This window comes from Salvelinus fontinalis, chromosome 28 (assembly GCF_029448725.1).
Source record: "Salvelinus fontinalis isolate EN_2023a chromosome 28, ASM2944872v1, whole genome shotgun sequence".
Lineage (NCBI taxonomy): Eukaryota > Metazoa > Chordata > Actinopteri > Salmoniformes > Salmonidae > Salvelinus > Salvelinus fontinalis.
This window is the reverse complement of record NC_074692.1, coordinates 45513613-45529941: the sequence shown is the minus strand read 5'-3', so window position 1 is coordinate 45529941 and position 16329 is coordinate 45513613. Positions and strand designations below refer to the sequence as shown.

The window sequence follows — 16329 nt, the reverse complement described above, 5'->3', positions numbered from 1 at the left end:
AAACAAGCTAGGTAGATAGTAGAGCTGGACAATAAACCAAAAATTACCAACACCCACATTTCTAACTCATAACGAAGCAATTTTGCGTATGTTTGTGATTTTCGGGGGTTCCTGCGTGCATTAAACAATAGCATACGGAGCGAGGCGGGATCTATGTAAGCGAAATGGCATAGAAAAAAGCATTGCGCTCCCAGATCAAATTAGAGCCATGTTCTACCCCACAGTAGCCTCGTTCATTAGTGATGTTGCGGTAGCCTCGTTCATTAGTGATGTTGCGAGTAGCCTCGTTCATTAGTGATGTTGCGAGTAGCCTCGTTCATTAGTGATGTTGCGGTAGCCTCGTTCATTAGTGATGTTGCAGTAGCCTCGTTCATTAGTGATGTTGCAGTAGCCTCGTTCATTAGTGATGTTGCGGTAGCCTCGTTCATTAGTGATGTTGCAGTAGCCTCGTTCATTAGTGATGTTGCGAGTAGCCTCGTTCATTAGTGATGTTGCGAGTAGCCTCGTTCATTAGTGATGTTGCGAGTAGCCTCGTTCATTAGTGATGTTGCAGTAGCCTCGTTCATTAGTGATGTTGCAGTAGCCTCGTTCATTAGTGATGTTGCGAGTAGCCTCGTTCATTAGTGATGTTGCAGTAGCCTCGTTCATTAGTGATGTTGCAGTAGCCTCGTTCATTAGTGATGTTGCGAGTAGCCTCGTTCATTAGTGATGTTGCAGTAGCCTCGTTCATTAGTGATGTTGCGAGTAGCCTCGTTCATTAGTGATGTTGCAGTAGCCTCGTTCATTAGTGATGTTGCAGTAGCCTCGTTCATTAGTGATGTTGCGAGTAGCCTCGTTCATTAGTGATGTTGCAGTAGCCTCGTTCATTAGTGATGTTGCAGTAGCCTCGTTCATTAGTGATGTTGCGAGTAGCCTCGTTCATTAGTGATGTTGCAGTAGCCTCGTTCATTAGTGATGTTGCAGTAGCCTCGTTCATTAGTGATGTTGCAGTAGCCTCGTTCATTAGTGATGGTGCAGTAGCCTCGGTCATTAGTGATGTTCCAGTAGCCTCGTTCATTAGTGATGTTACAGTAGCCTCGTTCATTAGTGATGTTGCGAGTAGCCTCGTTCATTAGTGATGTTGCAGCAGCCTCGTTCATTAGTGATGTTGCAGTAGCCTCTTTCATTAGTGATGTTGCAGTAGCCTCGTTCATTAGTGATGTTGCAGTAGCCTCGTTCATTAGTGATGGTGCAGTAGCCTCGTTCATTAGTGATGTTGCAGTAGACTCGTTCATTAGCGATGTCGCAGTAGCCTCGTTCATTAGTGATGTTGCAGTAGCCTCGTTCATTAGTGATGTTGCGAGCAGCCTCGTTCACTAGTGATGTTGCGAGCAGCCTCGTTCACTAGTGATGTTGCAGTAGACTCGTTCATTAGCAATGTCGCAGTAGCCTCGTTCATTAGCGATGTCGCAGTAGCCTCGTTCATTAGTGATGTTGCAGTAGCCTCGTTCATTAGTGATGTTGCGAGCAGCCTCGTTCACTAGTGATGTTGCGAGCAGCCTCGTTCACTAGTGATGTTGCAGTAGCCTCGTTCATTAGTGATGTTGCAGTAGCCTCGTTCAATAATGATGTTGCAGTAGCCTCGTTCATTAGTGATGTTCCAGTAGCCTCGTTCATTAGTGATGTTACAGTAGCCTCGTTCATTAGTGATGTTGCGAGTAGCCTCGTTCATTAGTGATGTTGCAGCAGCCTCGTTCATTAGTGATGTTGCAGTAGCCTCTTTCATTAGTGATGTTGCAGTAGCCTCGTTCATTAGTGATGTTGCAGTAGCCTCGTTCATTAGTGATGGTGCAGTAGCCTCGTTCATTAGTGATGTTGCAGTAGACTCGTTCATTAGCGATGTCGCAGTAGCCTCGTTCATTAGTGATGTTGCAGTAGCCTCGTTCATTAGTGATGTTGCGAGCAGCCTCGTTCACTAGTGATGTTGCGAGCAGCCTCGTTCACTAGTGATGTTGCAGTAGCCTCGTTCATTAGTGATGTTGCAGTAGCCTCGTTCATTAGTGATGTTGCAGTAGCCTCGTTCACTAGTGATGTTGCGAGTAGCCTCGTTCATTAGTGATGTTGCAGTAGCCTCGTTCATTAATGATGTTGCAGTAGCCTCGTTCACTAGTGATGTTGCAGTAGCCTCGTTCATTAGTGATGTTGCAGTAGCCTCGTTCATTAGTGATGTTGCAGTAGCCTCGTTCATTAATGATGTTGCAGTAGCCTCGTTCACTAGTGATGTTGCAGTAGCCTCGTTCATTAGTGATGTTGCAGTAGCCTCGTTCATTGGTGATGTTGCAGTAGCCTCATTCATTAGTGATGTTGCAGTAGCCTCGTTCATTAGTGATGTTGCAGTAGCCTCGTTCACTAGTGATGTTGCGAGTAGCCTCGTTCATTAGTGATGTTGCAGTAGCCTTGTTCATTGGTGATGTTGCGAGTAGCCTCGTTCATTGGTGATGTTGCAGTAGCCTCGTTCATTAGTGATGTTGCAGTAGCATCGTTCATTGGTGATGTTGCAGTAGCCTCGTTGTTTAGTGATGTTGCAGTAGCCTCGTTCATTAGTGATGTTGCGAGTAGCCTCGTTCATTAGTGATGTTGCGAGTAGACTCGTTCATTAGTGATGTTGCAGTAGCCTCGTTCATTAGTGATGTTGCAGTAGCCTCGTTCATTAGTGATGTTGCGAGCAGCCTCGTTCACTAGTGATGTTGCAGTAGCCTCGTTCATTAGTGATGTTGCAGTAGCCTCGTTCATTAATGATGTTGCAGTAGCCTCGTTCATTAATGATGTTGCAGTAGCCTCGTTCACTAGTGATGTTGCGAGTAGTCTCCTTCATTAGTGATGTTGCAGTAGCCTCGTTCATTAGTGATGTTGCAGTAGCCTCGTTCACTAGTGATGTTGCGAGTAGCCTCGTTCATTAGTGATGTTGCAGTAGCCTCGTTCATTAATGATGTTGCAGTAGCCTCGTTCACTAGTGATGTTGCAGTAGCCTCGTTCATTAGTGATGTTGCAGTAGCCTCGTTCATTAGTGATGTTGCAGTAGCCTCGTTCATTAGTGATGTTGCAGTAGCCTCGTTCATTAGTGATGTTGCAGTAGCCTCGTTCACTAGTGATGTTGCGAGTAGCCTCGTTCATTAGTGATGTTGCAGTAGCCTCGTTCATTGGTGATGTTGCGAGTAGCCTCGTTCATTAGTGATGTTGCAGTAGCCTCGTTCATTAGTGATGTTGCAGTAGCCTCGTTCATTGGTGATGTTGCAGTAGCCTCGTTCATTAGTGATGTTGCGAGTAGCCTCGTTCATTAGTGATGTTGCAGTAGCCTCGTTCATTAGTGATGTTGCAGTAGCCTCGTTCATTAGTGATGTTCATTAGTGATGTTGCAGTAGCCTCGTTCATTAGTGATGTTGCAGTAGCCTCGTTCATTAATGATGTTGCAGTAGCCTCGTTCATTAGTGATGTTGCAGTAGCCTCGTTCATTAGTGATGGTGCAGTAGCCTCGTTCATTAGTGATGTTACAGTAGCCTCGTTCATTAGTGATGTTGCAGTAGCCTCGTTCATTAGTGATGTTGCAGTAGCCTCGTTCATTAGTGATGTTGCAGTAGCCTCGTTCATTAGTGATGTTGCAGTAGCCTCGTTCATTAGTGATGTTGCAGTAGCCTCGTTCATTAGTGATGTTGCAGTAGCCTCGTTCATCATCCCCCCGTCCTGTCCCATAGGGGTTCACGGCTCTGCAGCGTCCCAACCCAACACATCCCACTCAGATTTAGGATCTTAGTGAAACATTCCTTATTGGTTTCAGGTGTGTTAGGCCAAGGCCAGAGTGACAACCCACAGGACGGTAGAACCCCAGGGCCAGGACTGAGCAGCCCAGCAGCTAGGGATTACCTAAATAGGTATCACACCTGACTTGGGAATGTTTTCAATCCAGACTCCTTTTGTCGTACAGTATTCCATATAAGGCTTCCAGACCTTATGAAAGTTGCACAGTATACCCTTAATCTTGTAATAAATCAAACTTAGTGATACATAACTTGACATTTCTGCCATCCATTGTGACATTGTGGGAGGATAACTAACCTTCCAATGAATGGCAATGCATTTCCTAGCCACTATAAATGCTAGGTTACACAGTTTCTTCTGATAACAGTCTCCAGTATCGACATTTACAAGCAAACAAAAAACAGGAAGAAGGGGGAGAATCTGTAGACATGTTGAGATAAGAGAACATACTCTTTGTCAGAATTCAGCCATCCTTCACAAAAGCATAACGTACGCAAATATGTCCCCTTTTGTGTTTTACACCCTCCAGCAGAGGAAGTACATTTTCTGAGTGCATGATATTCTGTTTCACTGGCATATAGAACATTCTATGGATGGTCTCAAACGACAGTCATTTATGTCTGAGATGATATGAACATAACTGGGGATTCAAACATAGCTGTATCTACGTATTCATCATTATCAACAGCGTCTCCCAGGTCTTTCTATACGTTTCTGTTTTACATGTTTTGAATCATCGGGAAAAGCCTCCATTAACCCTTGAACTTTAGAGGTTTGTCAGACTGACTTAAAATAGTTTCCATTTTTTGAAGCTTCTGGCTTGTCCAGTGTTTCCATACACACAACAGCTGTTAGATGCTGCTATCTGACATATACTGAGATAGCTAGAGGCTAGAGCTGAACAGGGTGTGGTAGCTACTAGCTAGCTACTGTAGCTAGTTCCTTCACTTCAGTCAAGAGGGGATGAAACATTAGCTAACGCTACATGTCAGTTAGCTACACTACTAGCTCAGCACTGGGAATAAATACTTATCTTTCCTCTTAAGTCAAACAGCAGTTAACTTGAATCAGTCAAATAAAAAGTAGCCAGTTTCTGCTCTGCTTGCTTTTACAACTCAGAGAAAAAGAGCAACACAGAGGACCTGCCTCCGTTAATCTCTCCTGTGACAGTCCTATAAACCAGCCTTTCAGAAGCTTTACCGCCACACAGCCTGTCCGCATGCTCTGTGGTGTCCCCATGGTCCTAAATCAAGCTGGAGGAAAACACCAAAGAGCCTACCCGCCTCTCCGATGCGTCCGCATTACAAAAATGCAATTTCAGAATGTCCCCAGTGAAAGTTGCGCCACTGGTAAATTTACAATTGATAGTGAGATTAGATAATTGTTGTAATATGGAAAGAAAGATGTTTTAAAATGCCTAAATCAAAAGGTTAGCAATAGCTTTAGCTACCTAAGCAAACTACTGCATGTTTAATGACCAAGAAAGCTGTAGATTGTGTGTGTGCGTTCTCACTTCTCAAACTATGGGCAGATTTGAGTCATTCAGACAGAACATGCATCGCCGTGTTATATTCTTTTACTACACTTGCTCTTCTTAAAAGATATGATGCACAATTATAGCTTGGTAGCATATGTCATCGCCATTGAGCTAGTTATCAGAGTAGCAGTGAACAGCAGCAAGTGATATGAGCACTGGAGAGAGATGTGAGGAGATGTGAAAGGGAGCGGAGTTACAGCCTAGCTCTATCCAATCGTAGCAGTAGGATCAAGTTACAACCCGCCCATATCTTGACAGATAGCGAAACTAGCCATTTGAGTTTCGAATTTCATCTCGGCAGCTGAGTTGCTGAAAAACTGTATTTTTTCCGAATGACGGAAAATGACAACAACAAAAAATGCTAGTTCCATAAGCATCCGTGATCCCAAATCATGACGTTACGCTGGACCATTTTCATTGAATATAAGTTATTTTATATTGTCAAACTAACAGCGGTTCTTATATGATGTCATTCCATACAAGCGTGACATGCTGGAGTGATGGCTCTTTGCAAATGTTGTTGATCAGTAGGCTAACATAAGTCCCCAATAGAAGGCAAACAGTTTGTCATCTGTAGCACCATAGAGTCCACTGATCAGCCAAAACAAGATCAATAACTCAATGAATGACTCCTATTGAATATTCCTTCACTTGTATTGGGAGTAGGCCTATGCCATCTTAATGTACCCAGTTTATCAAGAGATTTACCATTCAAATACAATTATTACCATTATGTTGTTGTCACGCCCTGACCTTAGAGCCTTTCTATGTCTCTATTTGGTTTGGGGTGGGCATTCTATGTTTAGTTTTCTATGATTTTGTATTTCTATGTTTTGGCCGAGTAGCAATCAGGGACAGCTGTCTATCGTTGTCTCTGATTGGGAACCATACTTAGGTAGCCCTTTTCCCTCCTTTCAGTGTGGGAGGTTAACTTTGTTTGTGGCACATTGCCCGTAAGTTTCACGGTTGTTTTGTATTGTTTATTGTTTTTGTCGGCGTCATTTCTAAATAAAAGGAATATGTACACTGACCACGCTGCGCTTTGGTCCTCTTCATTCGACGGCTGTGACAGTTTTTATGTAGTTAAGATTGTTTTTACCAATTGTCAAATGTAATGTTTTGATTTTAAAATTAGTTTATTAATGCATACATGACTGTCTCAAAATGTTCAACGTAAAATATTGTCCATCGGCCACCTTGACACCCCAAACGTCGGTATCAGCATCGGCCCAAAAATATTCGATTAGCTTCAATTAGATTTATTGCAACCATTACTGAAATCGTTGTTCCGGTTTAGGTGGTAGTTTCCGATCCCTGATAGTCATTCTGAATGCAGGTTACTGTTGGATATCCTAACTCTGGCTGAATTCTAAAGGGAATTACACATTAAATTGCAAGCCAGCATGATGTGACTTGCAGGCCTGACGTGGGTAGCACTAGGCTACTTACTCTGCTAATAAATAAGGCCTTATGATACACTATACAGTATATACAAAGTCTATAGGACAATCTCTTCAAATGAGTGGATTCGGGGGTACGCTAGTGAGCAAGCCAGGTCATGTTTATCTGAGCTCCTGCTGAAATTGCTTTATTTAATACTTTCTTTGCGCTTCGACACAAAAAGAAGTAGGAAAACACAGACTTTGAATGACATGTTTTACTTTGTTCAACTTCTATTCTTGTTTTAATGCGTAAATGGCACATAAAAGTCAGAACTCAAGGAGGGGCTCAGTGAGGACTTTAATTTTATTAAGTCAAGAATGAACTCGCAAAGCATACAGCGAGGGTTTGTCCTGAACTGTATACAAGACTTATCACCATGCTCAGACGACACGACTAAGCTACAAACTATGGTTAAGAAGCTCGGAACTGATGTGGCTAGCCTTAAGGAACAATTCATACATTTACCAGGTTATATGCAGGCTGCATCACATCCAGGCCATGATTGGGATTCCCATAGGGCAGCGCACAATTGGCCCAGCATCGTCCAGGTTTGGCCGGGGTAGGCCGTCATTGTAAATAAGAATTTGTTCTTAACTGACTTGCCTAGTTAAATAAAGGTTAAGTAAATAAAATATATATATGTGAAGATCCAATATCAGGATCATGGGGGTAGCTGAGGACCCGGGCTCAAGTTCTACTTTGTCAGTCTCAAAGTTACTGAAGGAAGCCCTCAAAATGGATAAAGACGCCTTTGTAGACGGCTCACATTGGGGCTCTCAAGCAAGAAAGCCTGGCGGAAAACCTCACGTCATTGTGGCTAAACTACACTACTATCAGGATCGTATTGATGTTCTTCGGCATGCCAGAGAATTTGTCCCACTTCCATGCAACGGAGCACCCATCTCTATCTCCCCAGACTATACCCCTAGCGTTGCTCGTGACCGGGCCGCTTTCAACGATGTCAAGAGTCTGCTCCGTGGACAGAGCAACGTTCGGTATGGTGTGGCTTTTACCACCCGGCTCCGTATAACATACAACGGCACCGAGAAAGAGTTCCAAGACCCCCATAAGGCGATGGCCTTTACAAAGGAGAACATTCTAACGAGGTCGGACGAAGCACATGACTGAATGTTCACCTATTTGGCGATTAGGATAATGGATGAATGTGTCTACCACTGTAGACTCAGTTTCTCTTTTGTAGATACTGTTTAGCGTTGCCAGTGGTATCAGTTGATATAGTTATTATTAGGTAACGTTAGTGCCTTAGTTCTGGTGAGTCGATTCTCCTTTTTGTTTTAACGTTTTATTTTATTACCATGAAACTGCTCATTCTATTTATCGATGGTACCCGTATCCAAGCACAGTTCTATTATTAGGCAATGTCATTTATTTAAAGACGTTGCTGCTAACTTAGTGGCTGCTAACTTAGTGGCCGCTAACTTAGTGGGTGCTAACTTAGTGGGTCGCTAACTTAGTTGGTGCTAACTTAGTTGGTATTAACTTAGTGGCCGCTAACTTAGTGGTTGCTAACTTAGTGGCCGTGGCCGCTAACTTAGTGGCCGCTAACTTAGTGGCCTCTAAATTAGTGGGTGCTGACTTAGTGGTCGCTAACTTACTGTCCGCTAACTTAGTGGCCGCTGACTTAGTGGGTGCTGCCTTAGTGGGTGCTGACTTAGTGGGTGCTGACTTAGTGGGTGCTGACTTAGTGGCCGCTAACTTAGTGGCCGCTGACTTAGTGGCCGCTGACTTAGTGGCCGCTGACTTAGTGGCCGCTGACTTAGTGGCCGCTAACTTAGTGGCCGCTAACTTAGTGGGTGCTAACTTAGTGGCCGCTAACTTAGTGGGTGCTAACTTAGTGGCCGCTAACTTAGTGGCCGCTAACTTAGTGGCTCTTAGTGGCTGCTAACTTAGTGGGTGCTAAATTAGTGGCCGCTAACTTAGTGGCCGGTAACTTAGTGGCCGCTAACTTACTGGTATTGCTGTAAGATGTGATTTATAAAATGTTTTATACTTTCTTTTAAAAACAGCCTAGTTTTGGGTTGTAAATAAGTATTTCTTATTTATTTATTATACTCAACTTGTTTTAAATCCTTCACTGTTTCAGCAGGGCTCTCTACTCAATAGGTTTAGTGTTCCCCACTCCAAGCACTTCATGTGTGGATATCGTTGCATGGGGATTAGTTATAAACCTAGTGACATGGAGCAGAGTGGCTATGAAAAGCCAACTGACATTTACTGCTGAGGTGGTGATTAGTGGTTACCTTGTTCTATTAGGTGACCAGGGAGTGTTTTCTTTTCATACTAGACTTCAGAGTATTGTTTGTTTATGTTTTTAATTATTTTTCTTCAACCTTTGGGGGTTTTATTAGCTATTTTTGGGAAAATGTGTAATGGATCTGTTGTTATTGTAATCTGGGCCTAATATCATGAGAGGGACAGCTGGTTGCTTTACATGGCTAGGCCTAATATCATGAGAGGGACAGCTGGTTGACTTTACATGGCTAGGCCTAATGTCATGAGAGGGACAGCTGGTTGATTTACATGGCTAGGCCTAATATCATGAGAGGGACAGCTGGTTGACTTTACATGGCTAGGCCTAATGTCACGAGAGGGACAGCTGGTTGATTTACATGGCTAGGCCTAATATCATGAGAGGGACAGCTGGTTGACTTTACATGGCTAGGCCTAATGTCATGAGAGGGACAGCTGGTTGATTTACATGGCTAGGCCTGATATCATGAGAGGGACAGCTGGTTGATTTACATGGCTAGGCCTAATATCATGAGAGGGACAGCTGGTTGACTTTACATGGCTAGGCCTAATATCATGAGAGGGACAGCTGGTTGATTTACATGGCTATCCCTAATATCATGAGAGGGACAGCTGGTTGACTTTACATGGCTAGGCCTAATATCATGAGAGGGACAGCTGGTTACTTTACATGGCTAGGCCTAATATCATGAGAGGGACAGCTGGTTGATTTACAAGGCCTAATATCACGAGAGGGACAGCTGGTTATTTTACATGGCTAGGCCTAATATCATGCGAAGGACAGCTGGTTGATTTACAAGGCTAGGCCTAATATCATGAGAGGGACAGCTGGTTGCTTTACATGGCTAGGCCTAGCCTAGCAAATTCTTTAAAAAATTCTCAGATCAACTCTCTCCTCTCTTGCTTTCTGTATTTGAAGAATCATTCTCTTTAAACTCTTTACCCTCAATAACAAGACAAACATGTATTTCACTTATTCTGAAAAAGGAAAAAAAGACTTGAATGTGGTTCATATATGCCAATTTTGTAACTAAATTGCCATGTAAAGATACTTTCTAGGACGATTGCCTGCCGTTTTGAGTCAGCCCTTCCCTCCATTGTGAGGTCAAACTGGTTTCATTAAAAATCGTCATTCTTTTTTCAACATCAGACATCTTTATAATATACATTATAATCCCTCTTCATCTGACAGTCCAGAGATATTGTTATCACTTGATGCCGAGAAGGCGTTTGATCGGGTGGAGTGGGATTATCTATTTTATACTCTCAAACAATTTGGATTTGGTCCCAATTTTCTGTTCTGGATCAAAGTCCTTTACTGCTCCGCTATGGCTGCAGTGCGCACAAATAATAACCTTTCATCCTATTTCCAACTTCAATGTGGGACAAGGCAGGGTTGTCCTCTATCCCCTCAGCAGTTTGCCATTGCAATTGAGCCTTTAGCCATAGCAATACGTAATAACACCACTATCAAAGGTATTCGAAGAGGGGAGCTTAGAGCATAAAGTCTCACTCTACCCGGATGACATGCTATTATATATGTCTGACCCTTTAACTCAGGGGTGTCAAACTCATTCCACGGAGGGCCTTGTGTCTGCAGGTTTTTGGTCTTTCCTTTCAATAAAGCCCTAGACAACCAGGTGTGGGGAGTTCCTAACTAATTAGTGATGTTAATTCATCAATCAAGTACAAGGGTGGAGCGAAAACCCGCAGACACTCGGCCCTCCATGGAATGAGTTTGACACCTGTGCTTTAACTGGTCTTCCAGAGGTCCAGGTTCTACTAAAGACAGTTGGTAAATATCCGGGTTGACGGTTAATCTACAAAAAAGTGAATTGATGCCTATTAATCCTTCTGCCATGCAAACTTATTTTATTCATGTGCCCTTCAGATTGACTGAAATTGAAATATTTGGGGATTTGGGTCACACACAATTTCAAATATCTCTGTGAAGACAATTTCCCTTCCTTGATACTCCGCCTGAAACAGGATCTTGAACACTGTTATTTACTTTCTCTTTCTTTGGGCGGAAGAATTAACACTGTTAAAATGTATGTATTACCTACATTTTTACACGTATTCCTATCTTTCTGACAATTTTTTTTATCTCCATAGATAAACTGATATCTGCTTTTATCTGGAACAAGAAAACCACCTTGGATACTTAAGAGCGTATTCCAGAGATCTCGCCCCCCGGGGTGATTTATCAATTCCAAACATTCAATAGTATTACTGGGCAGCTAATATAAGAATCATTCGATTTTGGATGACAGAAATCGCTGATGTTACAGGCCGAAATGTTTGACCTTGAAGATCTCATCCTGTGGCCCCACCTCTTTAGCTGCCTAACTCTGATCAAAACTTGCATTAGCTGTTTCCAAATTCAATAAAAAAAACCTTGTTGTGAAACATTCTCTAAAAATCTGGAAACAGTTCAGGCGATCGTTTGGTCTCAGTGAATTTTCAACTTCTGCCCCATTATTAAAGATCCATACATTCTGTCCATCATTATTAGACCAGGTGTTTCATATCTGGTCTGGAAAAGGGATCTCCTCACTGAACGACTTGTTCATTGATATGGATTTTGAATCTTTTTAACAGTTAGTACAAAATAACAATATTCCTAGATCCCATTTCTTTAGATACCTGCAATTGAGTAGTTTTGTATTTTCCTACTCTAGTCACTTACCATCATGTCCACCTACCTTCCCTCTAGATTCTAATTTTAAAGTGAACGCTTATATAAAATGGGGCATAAGCTTGATCTATAAGTTATTAAACCTGCACAATCTGGATTCCCTGAACTCTCTTAAGAACCAACGGTAAGAGGATTTAGGTGAACAACTTCCAGACGAAACTTGGCAGAGTATGCTTCAGAGAATACATTATTCATCTATATGTCTAAGGCATGCTGTAAATCAATTTTTAAATAGTTCACCGGCTGCATTGGTCAAAGGCAAAATGATTCAAAAGTAGACCAGAAATAGATCCAACTTGTGACCGATGTAAGCAGCCTCCTGCTACTTTATGTATTGGATATGCCCTAAATTGACAGATTTCTGGATATCAATTTTTAACACTACCAGTCCCCAATGCACAGTGCCAACTGTAAAGTTTGGCGGAGGAAGAATAATGGTCTGGGCCTGTTTTTCATGGTTCAGGCCCCTTAGTTCCAGTGCAGTGAAGGGGAAATCTTAAAGCTACAGCATACAATTACATTCTAGACAATTCTGCGCTTCCAACTTTGTGGAAACAGTGTGAGAAGGCCCTTTCCTGTTTCAGCATGACAATGCTCCCGTGCACAAAGCGAGGTCCATACAGAAATGGTTTGTCGAGATCAGTGTGGAAGAACTTGACTGGCCTGCAGAGAGCCCTGACTTCAACCACAACGAACACCTTTGGGAGGAATTGGAACGCCGACAGCAAGCCAGGCCTAATCGCCTAACATCACTAATGTTCTTGTGGCTGAATTGAATCAAGTCCCCGCGGCAATGTTCCAACGTCTAGTGGAAAGCCTTCCCAGAAGAGTGGAGTCTGTTATAGCAGCAAAGGGGGAACCAACTCCATATGAAAGTGTATATGTAAAGTATTGTCATAGAGCTTAACTTGAATGATAACATTCACCTAGGAACTCACTTGCTGAAAGCCACAGGCCTTTAAAAGGAAAGAATTCAACAACCATGTCTCTGTCACTAACAAATACAGCCATGGGTGGTAACTCTGCAATTTACTCAAAAAGAAAAGGCACCCTGGTAAATATGCAAATTCGGGTTTTACACCATATAGTGTTAAAACACACCCCACAATGATTTACTGTAACACTACAGGTGTTAATTTCGTACACTGAGAAAGTGTATGTCATGTTCTGACCTTAGTTCCTTTGTTATGTCTCTATTTTAGTTTGGTCAGGGCATGAGTTGGGGTGGGCATTCTATGTTTTGTTCTATGTTTTGTATTTCTGTGTTTGGCCTGATATGGTTCCCAATCAGAGGCAGCTGTCAATCGTTGTCTCTGATTGAGAACCATACTTAGGTACCCTGTTCCCACCTGTGTTTGTGGGTAGTTGTTTCCTGTTTTGTGTTGTGTCACCTGATAGGCCTGTTTCGTTTTTTCGTTGTTTCACCTTTGTTATTTTGTACTCAGTGTTCAGTTTAATAAATTTAACATGGACACGTACCACGCTGCATTTTGGTCCGATCCTTCATATTCCTCATCAGACGAGGACGAGATTCGTTACAGTGTAACAGCGTCAACACTAAGCAGAGTGAGTCCAGTTTACTATAAATCAAGTGTTATGTTTTACTCTGTAGGTGTTGTGTGTTAACTTCTCTAGGGTACGTGAGACGTTAGCGTCCCACCTCTTCAACAGCCAGTGAAACTGCTGGCCGCCAAATTCAAATACAGAAATACTCATTAGAAAAATTCAGAAAACAAAATATATTTTACATAGGTTTAAAGATTAACTTCTTGTGAATCGAACCACGGTGTCAGATTTAAAAAATGCTTTACGGCGAAAGCATACCTTACGATTATTTGAGAACATAGCCCAGCAGACAAATCATTACAAACAGTAACCAGTCAAGTAGAAGAGTTGCACAAGTCAGAAATAGAGATACAATTAATCCCTTACCTTTGATGATCTTCATATGGTTGCAGTCAGCAGACATTCATTTACTCAATAAATGTTCCTTTTGTTCGATAAAGTCTCTTTATATCCAAAAACCTCTGTTTTGTTCACGCGTTTTCTTCAGTAATCCACAGGCTCAAACGCAGTCAAAACAGGCAGACAAAAAAATCAAAATTGTATCCGTAAAGTTCATAGAAACATGTCAAACGATGTTTATATTCAATCCTCAGGTTGTTTTTAGCCTAAATAAACGATTGTAACAACATTGTAACAACAACCTCAGCAGGGCCCTCTTCCTCATCACTGCAATGTTCCTCATCGGTTGTCTCTTGGTCTGGATCATATTCTGTGTTGATTCAACTTCTGACACTTCCTCCTCTAATGTATCTTCACTGTCAGTTTCCTGGCCTCCTCCTCACCAGTGTCATGATCAAAGATAAGATCAAGAGCCTCACATACAGTATATCGTTTGGTCATTGTGCTGCCACAGAATGAATTGTGACCAAGGCCTCAAAAAAGCTTTATATATCAGAGCTGTGAAAAAGTTCTATATATTATTGAAACAATGTTGCGATTGTTTGTGAGAATTCCAACAGGTGTGGTTCCCGTGGGGGAAAGATTCTATTGGGGAAATGTTCCTGTGGGTATTGCCATAGAAGCCATGAAGGAGAGTGATGTGTGTGTGTGTGTGTGTGTGTGTTCAAACACACCTGCATGTGGTGGTCTGGTAGAGGAAATGTGTCCATCTGATGAATGGGCATGTGCCTGAACTCAATTTTATACACTAGTTGTAGTCTCACCCATCGATTTCTAATGACCGGTCATTTTTGACACGGAACACCACAGGTGTACAAAAGTTAAATAAAACACCCAAAATGTAATGAAAATCATCAAAATGTATTTTGTGTGTTCAGATGCCCTGTGTGGACAAAGTCATGGAACCTTATGACAATCAGATTAAATTAACTACTTTTTTCAGAGAGAGAACTTGTAAAATCAGTCAAATTCGACTAGAACACAACAGAAGGGTTAACTCTGAAAGTGTAAAATGTACCCTATTTTCAGTGAATATGAGCCCCACTGTACTGGTGTTAAAATAACACCTTTGAAAGTGTTAACGATTCAACTATGTTATTACAGTGTTCCCCATTTAACTCTTATTAAAGTGTTCAAATTAACTTGAGTGTAGTGTGAGCATAGCTACTGTAGATTAACTTCTCTAGGGTAGGGGGCAGCATTTGGAATTTTGGATGAAAAGCATGCCCAGGGGAACCAGGGGAGCCTGCTGACGGTGTTCCCGAAAGGAACCAGGGAAACCTGCTGACGGTGTTCCTGAAAGGAACCAGGGGAACCTGCTGACGGTGTTCCTGAAAGGAACCAGGGGAACCTGCTGACGGTGTTCCTGAAAGGAACCAGGGGAACCTGCTGACGGTGTTCCCGAAAGGAACCAGGGGAACCTGCTGACGGTGTTCCCGAAAGGAACCAGGGGAACCTGCTGACGGTGTTCCCGAAAGGAACCAGGGGAACCTGCTGACGGCGTTCCCGAAAGGAACCAGGGAAACCTGCTGACGGTGTTCCCGAAAGGAACCAGGGGAACCTGCTGACGGTGTTCCCGAAAGGAACCAGGGGAACCTGCTGACGGTGGTCCCGAAAGGAACCAGGGGAACCTGCTGACGGTGTTCCCGAAAGGAACCAGGGGAACCTGCTGACGGTGTTCCCGAAAGGAACTGCAGGTCTCCAGGGACACAACATAACATGTGACAATTTCTTCACCTCATATGCTGTTGGTCAGGAGCTGCTCCCTTAAAAAAAAGACCATGGTGGGGAAGGTCAGAAGGAACAAGCCTGAGTTGCCTCCTGCCTTACTCACTACCAAGGACAGGGATCGTTTTTACTCTAAATTTGCCTTCACCGACACACACACTCGTGTCCTACTGCCCGAAGAAAAAGAAGAATGTGCTCCTGATGACAACTCTGCACAGGGATGCCGCTGTGAGTACCAGGGAGGAAAAGAAGCCCAACGCTGTCCTGGATTACAACAGGAACAAAGGGGGAGTACCAGAGAGGACAAGAGGCCCAACGCTGTCCTGGATTACAACAGGAACAAAGGGGGAGTACCAGGAAGGACAGGAAGCCCAACGCTGTCCTGGATCACAACAGGAACAAAGGGGGAGTACCAGGGAGGACAAGAAGCTCAACGCTGTCCTGGATTACAACAGGAACAAAGGGGGAGTACCAGGAAGGACAAGAAGCCCAACGCTGTCCTGGATTACAACAGGAACAAAGGGGGAGTACCAGGGAGGACAAGAAGCCCAACGCTGTCCTGGATTACAACAGGAACAAAGGGGGAGTACCAGAGAGGACAAGAGGCCCAACGCTGTCCTGAATTACAACAGGAACAAAGGGGGAGTACCAGGGAGGACAAGAAGCCCAACGATGTCCTGGATTACAACAGGAACAAAGGGGGAGTACCAGAGAGGACAAGAGGCCCAGCGATGTCCTGGATTACAACAGGAACAAAGGGGGAGTACCAGAGAGGACAAGAGGCCCAACGCTGTCCTGGATTACAACAGGAACAAAGGGGGAGTACCAGGAAGGACAAGAGGCCCAACGCTGTCCTGGGTTACAACAGGAACAACGGGGGAGTACCAGGGAG

At 43.2% G+C, this 16329-nt stretch overlaps 1 protein-coding gene across 2 annotated transcripts in view; it reads right to left on the bottom strand.

The window, feature by feature from the left end:
* The window catches only part of arl15a (ADP-ribosylation factor-like 15a), a 179578-nt gene that overhangs the window by 69627 nt on the left and 93622 nt on the right, over nt 1–16329 (bottom strand). The gene's annotated exons all lie outside the window — the stretch shown is intronic.